At 33.9% G+C, this 13,871-nt stretch overlaps 1 non-coding gene across 1 annotated transcript; it reads left to right on the top strand.

Annotated features, from left to right (window-relative positions):
- Positions 1–590: 590 nt before the first annotated feature.
- LOC131615290 (small nucleolar RNA R71) lies at positions 591–697 on the top strand. Its single transcript, XR_009287713.1, has one exon. It is a non-coding gene; the product is annotated as a small nucleolar RNA R71 (small nucleolar RNA).
- The last annotated feature ends 13,174 nt before the right edge of the window (positions 698–13,871 follow it).

Raw genomic sequence — 13,871 nt, forward strand, 5'->3', positions numbered from 1 at the left:
CTATAAAGTTCTCCATCATGATTTCTAGGTTTGACTTCCTAGGGGTGTTTTGAGCAGCTACAGGCGCTTTTTGGTAGCCAGGTGGTACAGCAGGCGCTTGTCCAGGCGCGTACAACGCATTGTTGTTCTTATAAGAAAAGTTCGGGTGGTTTTTCCATCCAGGGTTGTACGTGTTAGAATAAGGGTTTCCTTGAGCGTAATTTACTTGATCAGATGGGACTCCAGTCAAGAGTTGGCATTCAGCAACTACATGCCCAGTCAATCCACAAATCTCGCAGTTAGGTGCTACAGCGGCAGCGGTGGCTGAAGGAGTGATGGTCAAATTCTCGATCTTTTGAGTTAAAGCGTCTACTTTAGCGTTAACGCGGTCTATACCACTTATTTCGTACATTCCTCCTTTGGTTTGGGCTTTCTCTAGAGCGGCTCGTTCTCCACCCCATTGGTAATGGTTTTGTGCCATGTTCTCTATGAGTTTGTATGCTTCATCATGGGGTTTGTCCATTAATGCTCCGCCAGCAGCGGCATCTATAGTCATTTTAGTGTTATATAAGAGACCACCATAGAAAGTATGGATGATCAGCCATGGTTCGAGTCCATGATGAGGGCATATTCTAAGCATGTCCTTGTAACGTTCCCAAGCTTCGAAGAGCGATTCGTTATCTTTCTGGGTAAATCCGTTGATTTGACCTCTGAGCATAGCAGTTTTGCTAGGCGGAAAGTATCTCGCTAAGAATACTCTCTTCAATTCGTCCCACGTAGTTATGGAATTGGAAGGCAGGGATTGAAGCCACGCTCTCGCTCTATCTCTCAAAGAGAAAGGGAAAAGGCGTAATCGAATAGCTTCGGAACTAACGTTGTTGGCTTTGATAGTGTCGGCGTATTGCACGAACACGGATAAATGGAGATTGGGGTCATCTACAGGGCTTCTAGAGAATTGATTCTGTTGAACAACTTGGACCAGTGAAGGTTTCAGTTCGAAATTGTTCGCCTCAATCGCAGGTGGTGCGATACTTGAATGCGGTTCAGCGCGCGAAGGAGCGGCATAGTCTCTAAGAGGACGAATAGCAGCCATCTCTAACTTCGGGGTAATTTGATTAATTTGATCAGTAAAAATCAATTCCTGATTAATCGGAATTTCTGCTACTTCGGGAAGATTGCGAGCTCGTCGTTTGACGTTAATGAAACGTTTGATCTCGTTAATTCGTTGTATTAAATCTCCTCCTTATGAACGAGTATTTGGCATACAATCGTTCAAAAAGAAAGGGAAGAATTATCCTAGTCTCTACGGTGTAACAGTGAGTTACGATATCGACTTAAATAGTCCCCGGCAACAGCGCCAAAAACTTGATCGCGACTTTACGTGTCTATAAATCTGATAACTGCAAGTGCACAGTCGTGTCGTGTAGTTTTAAAAGATATCGAATCCACAGGGACTATGAATCGATCTACCGTTATCTAAGGTTACTATGTAAAGCTAGGAGTACTAAAATTTCGATTGTTCCTAAGGGAAAGTGATTGTGAGAAAATAAAGAATAATAATAAAAGACAGGTATCAGTATGTATTTCGTTTAACTAAAGGTAATCCGAAGGTCCATTGGCTTTTGCATAATTAAATTAAAAATCTTTACTAAATTCCATTGATTAAAAATCCTCGTCTCAAACTTTCGCTCTGTTGATTCAGACTACTATCCTAATCCTAATGTACGCTTTCGCCATCCCATTAGATTTTAGAAGAGCTTTTTGGAAACAATGTAATTAATAAAATGCCTATTTTACGAGGTTGTTATCTATTTAAATCTCCTAATCTCAAACTTTCGCTCTGTTGACTCGGAGCAAGCTAATAACCCTAACGTACGCTTTCGCCATCCCGCTCGAGTGTAAAAACAATTTTTGAAAATAAATAAGTTCCAATTAGTTTTAATACGCTTTCGCCATCCTTAAAACTAATGTCCTATGTCTACTATCCAGTTAAAGATCTCAAACTTTCGCTCTATTGATTTTAACCTTTGACCGTCCTAATCCCTCAAACTTTCGCTCTATTGGTTTTAAGACTTACTAATTAAACTAGACATATAAACCAAAAATAAGTGATAGTTAATAAAACATAATTAAGCCAATTTATTTCGGATCCCTACGGTTAACTTACTTTACATACCGACACCTTTAGTAATTTAGCCAGACATATTGATACGATTAAACATACATATATCGGTTCGGTTCATAATAATAAGCATATTAAATGGCATATAATATATCATGCAATAATAATATAAATAAGGCGGTAAATAAAAACCTGAATTAAAATAAATCTGAATTGAATTGAATCTTGAAGTACTCGAACTTCCACCACAGGTTGGCTGGATCGTTCTTCGGAATTTAAATGGCAGAAAATAAAAACAATGAAATAAAACGATAAATCTAACGTAAGGCTAGATCTACGAAAAGTTCACAACAATTTCCAGTGTAGAAATCGTTGTGAGGAAATAAACGGTTAAATGAAAGCAGAATAAGGAAAAGCAGTTCACGGTACAATTTCGGCAGCACTTCGTTGGCAGGAAATCGGACCGTTTGAAGTGAAGTGGCTGGTCCTATTTATAGGAGGGGCTTTGCAGTTGCTTTGCGTGAAAAGAGGAGATTCTTGCAGACTTGGACGTGGAGACGTGCGTCTCCTATTCTTCAGGAAGACTTGAGACGTGCGTCTCAAGTGGAGAGAATTTAGGGAGGTGGAGACGTGCGTCTCCCTTTTGCTGAGGTGGCAGAGACGTGCGTCTCTGCTTACTTGTGTGGCTTGGGCTGCTTTCCTTCGTGGGCTGGATTGCTTCATTGGGCCTTTGGGTCTCTTTCAGCACACTTGGCCTTTAATTGCACTCCCTTTTTACTTCAGCACCCAATTTACGTCTTTTAGGCATAGATAAGGGTCGTTTTGGCTCCATTTCTTCTCTTTTTCACAATTCGGCATAATAAGAGTGTAAAACCTGAAACAAAGCAAAAACTCGCGTAATATCATAATAAATTAACATAATAAACGGAAAATGCTATAAATATCCATGGATTTTAAGCTAAATATACGATATAAAATCGTGTTATCACTAAAAGACAATGATTTCTTTCCAATGAATAGAATCAAGTCTAGATGTTGGATAGTACATCACCTTACTTCATTAGCATGTAGCTTGCAGCTTTAACATGGAAAACACCTTTAGAATGTAAGAACGTCTTGGGAATAGTGAAGTTTTTCAAGCATACCGTTGTATTGAATCTTCTTGAGAAAGTTTCTCGAACTTATCTTTAAATGATGTACTTCTGACCTAAAGTAGTTAGCTTGGAAGAGATCACTTTCTTTTCTTTATTTTCTGATGAGCATTCTGATGAGTAGTTTAGAAACTACTTTGTTATGAAAGCATGGAAACATAAGATCCAATAGGAACAGAACTTTGTCATTCAGAAATAATAGCAACAAACTTTCTGAAGTATGACGCAAAAAATCCTAGATCAAATTTGTAATTGAAGTAAGATAACTGATTTGAGGAGTGAGAAAGAAATCATATGACATTACGTGCAATAATGTCAGAGTCTTTCAGAAAAGAACAATGTCTTAAGATATTAATGCAACAACGTATCTGAGGAACACCTCTTAGTATCTGAACTTTGAGTCATGAAAGCTAATCTGTATTTCTGAATTTGATCTTTATCATCTGATCTTAAATATGTCATCAGAGTATTAAGAAACAACTCTTTTGACGAACACATTTTGACATATGATCTTTGAAGCAACAACTTGTATCTGATGTAGACTTTTTTTTTCTAAGCTTGAGAGATACTTGAGACTTCTGAAGCAGTAGTTTATTGAGAAGTACACAGAAGATCCTCTTTCTGATTAACATACAACATTCCATAGAACTACTGGTGTTTCTTTAGAGGTTGAAGCAAATAGTCTTTTTGACGACAACATATCTGATGAATCTTTTGACAATAGTCTTGAATCACAAAGAGCTTTTGATCTATATACTCAAGAAAATATTATAAACAAAATTGTTTACATATAAAATATATGTATTGTTATCATCAAAACTTAGAGATAAAGTGCAGAACCAATTTTTTTCTAACATTCTCCCCCCTTTTTGATGATGATAAAACCATGTATTTTGATGTAACAAATTTACAAAGTAATGTTATAATCTAATTTACAATAAGGAATAAAAATTCTCTTGATTAGCATAAGCTCCCTCTAAGTCAAAGACTTATAGTTTAGAATGAAGGGATATTTGAGCATTGTTTAGAAAATTCCCCCTGAGTAAACAATCTCCCCCTGAATCTAAAACTTAAGACTTTACCAGACAATTAGGGTTTTCTTAGCTTGATTACCAAATATTAGAATTCTGATTTAAGCATGTGGAAGCGATTTATCAGAGTTAGCTTTATCATACATTCTTTCTTCTTAAGAACCTTCTAATCATCATATAGGGTTGTTATCACAGCTTGATCTATCATACCCTTTACAAGGTTTGACGTTTGTTTTCAACACTCGTTCTCTCAGAACATTCTAATCAGTAGAACTTCCTTCATCTGAATTTGAATAACAGACAATTTCAATACAATATAAGTTCTTTATCATAGCTTGATTAATTGAACCTTCTAAACTATAAAAGTTCTTAGTTCATTTATGTACCTGAAATACATTTTGAATTCAAATATTATGCAACAGACAATGACACACACACACATATATTATGCAGCAGACAATGAGATTATCAAGATTATCCAAATAACATATCAACAAGCTTTCTTCCCCTTTTGGCCATAATAAAAAAAAGTTTAAGACATTACTAATTGATTTTAAATTTAATTAAGCATAATAAAAAAGAGAGCAAAGAGAGAAAAACAAGGATTAATTTCAATAAATTATAGCAAGAAAAAAAAATCTAGGATAAGGTCTGTAAAAAAGATGTTAGTAAAAAACTTTAATATTCTTTCTTTGTCAGAAATTAAAATACTTTATAAGAGATTTTATGGAAATAGGCAAAGAATGTATTAGCATGCATTATTTTATCTAACAGTTATAAGACTGAGATAGGCTGGAGGGACACAATTTTCTTTCATTAAAAAGATGCAGATACAATACACGGAATACCAAACACTCAAGAGCAAGGCACAACCAACAGATATCTCAAGTGGTCAAAGATGCACAAGACATTTTGTTCAAACTCTACCTCTAAATCAAGCTGATTTAAGTGATACTATGATGATGGCATTCAACTTGACACTACTAAGAAAAAAAGCATGTTGCAACTCTGATTTCAATATGAGTAGTGAGACCTTGTAAAGTGCTTTTTCCCCGATCCAAGGTCAACAATTGTGAGATGTAAAACCCAAGAATGTCACCTTGAATATGATTAACCAACTCCAAATGGCAAGGAATCAAATATTGACTACCCTATAGTAAGAATACAATCCAATTAAATGAGTAGTACACAAGTAAAACATAAAATTTGTTTAATCTGTGAGGAAATCTTTTATAAGTAGAAATTGAAGTTGGTACTCCAACTTAACAATACTCATAAACACTACATGTTAATAAGAATTTATATTGAATTTAAGTTCATAATAATTTATATTGAATTTAAGTTCAGTTTCTACATCGATTGTTATTTATTTTATCATAGAATTAGTAACAAACCCATGCGTATTTATATTTCTGGTTTGATACGCGCATTTATTTACATAATATATTTATTTTAAATAGAAGGTTAAAAAAGAAAAAAATAGATTATTTATAGATTTTTTGTATATAAAAATAATTAAATCAATAATAAATTTTTTCGCGTATACCATTTTTGGAATCATAAATATCATCTTTCATATATAAAAATATTTAGATTAATAACAAATTTTTTCTCGCATACAAATTTTATTTATGTTTGGGTATCATTTTCAAAAATATTTGAATCAATAGCAAATTTTTGTTATAAAATTATTTAGATAAATAATAATTTTTTTCCCGTATACCATTTTTAATCAATTTTTTTGGATCATAAATACCATTTTTCAAAAATAAAAATATTTAGATAAATAACATATTTTTTTCGTTTACAAATACCATTTTAGGACTTTCCCACGATAGTGATAAGCTTTGTACAATGGTGGTTTGGTTTAGAGGAGATGCACATGTGAGGCGAGAGGATTTGTACGTGAGTGGTATGATTAGGTATAAGTGTATGTAGGGTGTGATCTGTATGACTTAAGATCTGTTTGACTTAAGATATGTCCTTTCTTCCGTTGGGGAAGAGGTATTTATAAATGCTTTTTGGGCCTAGGATTTAAGAAACTCTTAGGGGAGACAACCGCTCCCTCATGACCAAGGGAAGTTGTTGACCACCTAATTTTTAGGGGATCATGGTGGACTTCCTCCCCTCCCATCTGACCAATGGTATTATGCGTGTCATCAATGCCAAGAGCAAGCCCTTCTGTTCAGAGAGAATATCGCATAGGCAACATCACTTTTAATGGAGATGGCTTTTGTTTTTGAGACTCACAAATATAACACTACATAGTCCCTCAAGAACGAGGGCTTTATTAAGGGCAAAGTGTTTTCAAGGCCTTTTTCATTTGTGAAGTATGTCACCTGTCCTGAGGCGAGTCCCTCGGTTGATGGCGGCTTTTTATTTAAGAGGTGATTCCATCAGCCGAAGATGATTTTTTATTTTATTTAAGAGGAAAGTCCCTCAGTTTGGGGAAAATCCCTCAGCTAAGGGAGATATTTTTAACTGCACAAGCTCTCAATTGAGGGATGAGTCATCTACAAAGTGTCTCATGTTTAGCTAAATAATATCACCCGAGAATGTTAACAAATTATCCAGCTGGTCACGCTTCCCTCCATTTGATGTAAGTAATAATGGTATGTTTTTCGAGACCTTAAACGCTAGGGGCAAGTGTCAGAAACGTGTTGAGTTTGTTCAAAACTACGAAGGAGTATGGAGAATCCCTTATGGTTCCCACTCCCCTATAAAATCTTTCTTCTTGTATTTCATGCACTCCATTTTTTTCCTTAGTTCTGCAAGCTCATCTGAAATGCTCAGCTCTTCAGTTCTCTTGCTTCCTCATTCACAACCTTCTTCCATGTATGAATTTCCTTTTTTCTCGCTTTCTATAGCAGAGTTTACGAAGAACATCCAAAATAAGACTCAGGCTAGGTGTAGGGTCGTAGATTTCAAGGGTATTATTTTCCCCTTTTGACAATTACAACAATGGTAATGATTTCTTTTTGTCCTACTATTTTCTCACGAATAAAGAGAGAACGTCTACCTCCTCCGTCGTGTACAAGGACATCGAAGATATTAGATCTTGTTATAATTATAATTAACAAATTCTCCTTTTTATATCAGGGGTGGAGGTTTCTTCTTTAGACGATGAAGACCAAGTTATTTTGGAGGCTTGTTTACCGTCCAAGAGGGCAACCATACCCATCTCCTATGATTCTCCTTCACCATATTTTTACTTCTACCTCCCTTATCTCGTATAATGAAGTACTTAATGAAATTAATAAAATTCATGTATCAACTCAAAACAAATTAAACGACTTATTCCCCGTTGGTATAGATCAGAGTAATAGTTCCACTTAAGCGATGATAAAAAAATAAAGAGAACAAAGAGAGCTTCATAGTCCTCTTCCAACTCACAACGACACTTACTCCTTCTAAGTATCTGTATCACATCAAACAGAATAACACAAAAAAAAAAACAAAGCTTAAGTCTCACAATCAACAACACACATTCACGTTACATAACAACATAACAAGTATTCAATGTGACTCAGAACTCGACTCTATGCATGTAGTATCAATTTGGACAACCGGGGTTTGTTACTGATCTCGTCCACTCAATAATGGTTCCGTATCCGAACTAGATCCTCACTTCTGAACCCCGGGTCCATACTTCTGAACCCTTGACTAGTCATTGGTTCCCACTTCTGAACCCATGACTCGCCTATTTCAAAGCACTGACACAAAATAATGCATGACATACAAAGTAATGCAACAACAACAACAACAACACTTATGGTTCCACTTCTAACCATAAACAATATGCAATACAATATTTACTGTAGTCCCCACTGCGGAGCTACCCACCTCAACACAATAAATTATATGGTTAAATATGTTTTTAGTCCATATAAAATTACCACTTTTGACTTTTACTCCCTATAAAAAAAAGATTGACTTTTAGTCCCTATAAAATTACTTTTGCACGCAGTTTTAGTCCCTCTACATGGACTAAAACTGCATGCATAAGTAATTTTATAGAGACTAAAAGTCAATATTTTTTATAGGGATTAAAAGTCAAAATTGAAATATTTATAGGGACCAAATACATATTTAACCCTAAATTATAATTACCGTGACAATACATAATTATAATCACAATATCACAACTCTTAAATATATTCACAATTCATCACTTATAATTATGCAATCAATTCAATTATTATTTCATCATCCAAATAATGCACCTTAGTTAATTAATTTTATCAAATACACCAAGACAAGAATCAAACACCGACCACACGAGAAAACAAAATTGAAATCTGGACAGAATACCCCAAAACGGTCCCTAATGGTCGTGACGACCAGCTCGTCACATGGGTGACAATCGTCACTCAGCCCGTCATGCCCTAGAGGCCATGGCAGTCTCCCGCGTCATCAGGCTGATGATCATAACCCTGCTCAAGCGTGTGACAAACAGCCTGTCACGCTCGTAACGATTGTCGTGCTCTTGGAGAAGGCGGAAATTGCATTTCAACCATGAGAGCTCATTCGAAACTCTTATTTCGACCCCAACACCCTAAATCGTAAAGAAAATAATAAATACATATTATACAACCATTAAAACATCACATATGCATCAATTAACAATCAATTTCATCAATTAATCATGAATTCAATGTTATGTTCATGGAACCAAAACATATTCACGACAACAACAACATTCATATTCATATCAACATATCATGTATAAATTACGTCAATACTCAAATCACAAGTTTACACATCAAACATAACAACTAACACAAATTACACATAATCACATTTAATAACTCATAAAGTACAAGAATGGAGAAAACCTTGAGGAGGGTGATAATCCCTCTCCACCCTTCATGCAATTAACACCTATATTCAAGTAATTGACCCCTATTACCTTAATTTTTCAATAGCTAATCAAGGTTTGGTTATGGTGTTCTTCTCTTTCAAGAGCTTTTCCTAGGTTCCTTGCCTCTTTCTTCAACTTTCTAAACTTTCATGTATTGACAAGTTTGGTTTCCCTCACTCTTCCTATATATTTAACCTAATAATAGTTTTGCTTAATTCACAATTTTTCCTCAAATATTAGTAACATTCACCTAAATCTACCAATTTCATTGAAATGTTACTTTCCACCCCACCACTCATAATTCGATTAATTTCTATTATTTTATTATTATTTAATTAAATAATAATATCATAAATCCCAAATAAAATCCCACGAAACCAAATAATTCACATAAATTATATAAAATAATTTAATCACCTTTTGGATGCTTATATTAGCATCTTTTGGACTAGTTTGTTAAAAGTCCTATTTAAAAGTGACTTTGAGAAAAGGTCTAGAAGATTATCACTTGAACACATCTGTTGGATGCTTATATCACAACCTTTTGGAATATCATGAGTGAAAAGAAATTTGGAGAAATATGTTTGTTCGATCTCTTTTAATGTAATCATATTTCAGTTGAGTGATACATGCAGTATTATCTTCATATATGGTTGTTGCATTTATTTTTCCAAAAGCCAAACCACAAGTCTTTTGTGTGTGTTGAATTACGGATCTCAACCAAGTGCATTCTCGACTTTTCTCATGCAGTTCAAAAAATTTCTTCATGATTAGATGAAGTTGCTGATATGGTTTCATATGTTTGTATGAAATGATTGTACTATCATAAGCAAAAAAATAATTTGTGCTATCTACCATTATGAGGATCTGACAAGTAACATGTTTGTGCATAATCAGTTGAATCTAATTTGGATACTTTGGAATAAAAATAACTCATATCCATTTATCATTAAGATAACGAAGTATATGTTTGAATCCGTTCAAATGTCCTCGTGTAGGTGAGTAACTATATATTTCTAATAGAGTATAGAAATTAACATATTATGGTGTGTATAATTAGTAAGATAGATCAGTGCTTGAGTTACACTAGGATATGGTACTTCAAGACCAATTAGTTTTTCATCCTCTTCTAGAGGTAAAAAAGAATCATCTGCATATCCCATGTTCCACCATCATAGAGGTAGACAACATACGAGATCTGTCCATATAGTAACATTTTAAACATTTTTGCTATATACAAGATTTTCTCATAAAGAAACGTTTTAACACCTTTTCTATATAAACTTCTTGGTGTATAAAAGTTCCATTGTCTAATTATCATTTAGTAAGGACTTTTTCTTTCCCAAGTCCTTCATCTCAAATAATATCTTTGAACAATTTATAGCTTTTGGAAACTCTTCAAGAGTTTCAATAATATTCGTGACATCTACATGGGTATCTATTATATCGAATTCTTTTCCTGATATTTTCTTTAAAATACAAGGACATGTGGATTTATTTGTATATCCATCCCTTAGAAAATATTAACTGATAAGATTATACCACACGTGTCCATATTGTTTTAGCCCATAAAGATATTTGTTCAATATGATGGAGTAGTTTCCTCGAGATCTAAAATTATATGTCTATGATATATTAAAACCTTTAGAGAGTTTCATGTAAATGTCACTATAAATTGAGCCATGTAAATTAGCTATTACAACATCCATCATGTTCAAATTAATCCATTCATGTGCTACAAGGATAATTAAATATCAAAGATTGAATTGCATCCACTACAGATGGATATGTTTCATCAAAATAAATTTTAGGTCTTTGTGAAAATTATTGAGCAACAACTCAAGTTTGTATCTCACAATTTCACCATTCTTATTTTTTCGTTTTCATAAAAACTCGTTTATATCAGATTAGTTTCATAGCTTTAGGTGTCCAGATTACAAGTCCGAAAGCGAGACACTTGTAGAATGAGTTTAATTCTTCTTTAATTTGGATTTGTTCATTTTGGCCAATTCTCACTTTGTTTTCAATCTTTGATAGACTTTGATTCATGATCTATTCATTTTGGTCAATTTTCACTTTGTCTACAATCTTTGATAGACTTTGATTCATGATCTTCTCATTTTGGTCAATTCTCACTTTTTCTAAAATCTTTGATAGACTTTGATTCATGATCCTCGTTATCATTTATAACCTTTAGCGCTATATTATATACAAATACATTGTCAATGTCGACTTTATTTTGGTTATCTTAATTTTGCCTCCATCACATTTCATTTGTGACATAATTTATCAAAATCTCTTTATTTCATATTTCAAGTACTTTATTAGTTCTTCTAGAACTGAAAATAAATTATGTCAAAGTGCTCTTAAATTTTTCATATCCTCACTTGGGTCATCTTTAACTTTAGTTTCTTTTCTTAGTAGAGGACTTTTAACATTGGAATTGACTTTCCTGCCAAGCATCATGCGCGACTACAACTCATTTGCAATAATAGATTGTCCAATAGGAGAATCCACTTTGAGTGGAGTATTAGCAGCTGATAATTTGTTTCATAAACTTTGCAAATGAATTGTGTTTTGAACTTTGAGGATAAAAATAATATAATAATATTTTATTTCAAATTATTCATTTGAACTTTTGGTTCACATTTTGAGTTGCTTATTCTCTCCTTGATATTGAGAAAATTAATTTATCAATTGATAATCATCCTACTAAGCTTCAAAAAGGTATTCAATTATTAGATCAAGATATATCCTCAAATACAATATTCATATAAAATACATTTTCTCAGCATTCTTTCAAAATTCATCTTAGCATACTTTATTGAAGCAATTGAATAATCACAACACATCCAAAAGTTTTATTTACTCAATACGTCATGTGTCCTTCTCGATGAACCCTTTATATCAGTTAGACATTTAATATATATATATATAATGTCTTTTAACAATTTTATTTATTTTTTAATTTGAATGTAAAAAATTTAAACAATATATATTTTAAAATAAGGATTAAATTAGAACGATAATGATATCTAAATGCAAAATTCAATATCAATACAATACATCTATGCAACTAAGATACATTTTAGAACATTTTATTAATTGATTCTCATTGTTCTATATATATATATATATATATATATATATATATATATATATATATATATATATATATATATATGTTGTGAAAAACGATACCAATAACAAAGTATAATAGGGAATTAGAGATGAGAAGAAGAACACAAGAATTGGTTATAACTGCTATTCTTTCACTTTCTCTTAAAACAAGATTACAAGTTTACAAGAATAACAAATAACCTCTCTCACCCTAAATTAGGATTTGCAGCTTAGCAATGATGAGAGACTAGTATGTTATTTATAATAAAACCTAACATACTAATTAATGGGCTTTTTCAGCAAGGCCCATTACACAAGCCAACTTAATAAACAAGCTAACTTAACAAATTAGGGTTTAAACACTAAAACCTAATTTAACATGCTAACAACCCTAGCATCTTTGTCACCTGCATGCTCGACCCATCTTCGACTACAACATGCACACTTCGACACCAGCATGTGAGCAACCTTCGACGTCATGCTTAACCCTGTCGAACTGTCGAACCAAGAAGCTACCCTTCGACCATACTAGAGTTCGATCCAATATCTTACAAATCTCCACCTTGGACCTAACTCTACAACGTCAAGGGAACAAACTAGCTTTCTTCATGCAGCTTTATCAACTGCATACAGTGGAAAAACTTGCAACTCGGCAATGTCTTGGTGATCATATCAGCAGCATTATCCTCAGTCGAAACCTTCAACACTTGGACTTCTCCACACTCGATTACTCCTCTGACAAAATGCAGCCTCACATCAATGTGCTTAGTTCGCTCATGATAGGCTGAATTCTTCGACAGGTGTATGGCACTTTGACTATCACATTTAATAGTGATACCTCGACCTTGAAGTTTCAGCTCCTTCGCAAAACCTTCAAGCCACAATGCTTCTTTCACAGCTTCAGTTAGGGAAATATACTCTGCTTCAGTGGTTGATAGAGCAACAACCTTCTGAAGTGTTGCTTTCCAACTAATTGCAGTGCCAAACATAGTGAAAACATATCCAGAAATAGATTTTCTGGAATCCATACAACCTGCATAATCAGAGTCGACATAACCTTTAATTGATGCTTTACTATCTTCACCCAAGGCTCCACCATAAATTAGGACTGTGTTCAGAGACCTTTTTATGTACCTTAAAATCCACTTCAATGCTTGCCAGTGAGCCTTTCCAGGATTCGCCATGTACCTGCTTACAAAGCTTACTGCATATGCTATGTCGGGTCTAGTACAGACCATAACATACATCAAAGAACCAACTATATTAGCATATGGGATGCTATTCATATAGGCTCTTTCGACATCAGTACTGGGACACTGATCAATACTCAGCTTGAATTGAGGGTTTGTTGGAGTCACAATTGGCTTCGAATTCGACATATCAAACTTTTCGAGAATCTTCCGTAGATATGCTTCTTGAGATAAGCATAAATTCGACTTCTTTCTATCTCTTCGAATGTCAATTCCAAGAATCCTGGAAGCAGCTCCCAGATCCTTCATATCGAACTCCTTATTGAGTTCAGCCTTCACCCTCGTCACATCTTCAACATTGTTGCTTTCTATGAGAATATCATCCACATAAAGCAACAAAATAACAAATGAATTACC

Source organism: Vicia villosa, linkage group LG6 (assembly GCF_029867415.1).
Source record: "Vicia villosa cultivar HV-30 ecotype Madison, WI linkage group LG6, Vvil1.0, whole genome shotgun sequence".
NCBI lineage: Eukaryota > Viridiplantae > Streptophyta > Magnoliopsida > Fabales > Fabaceae > Vicia > Vicia villosa.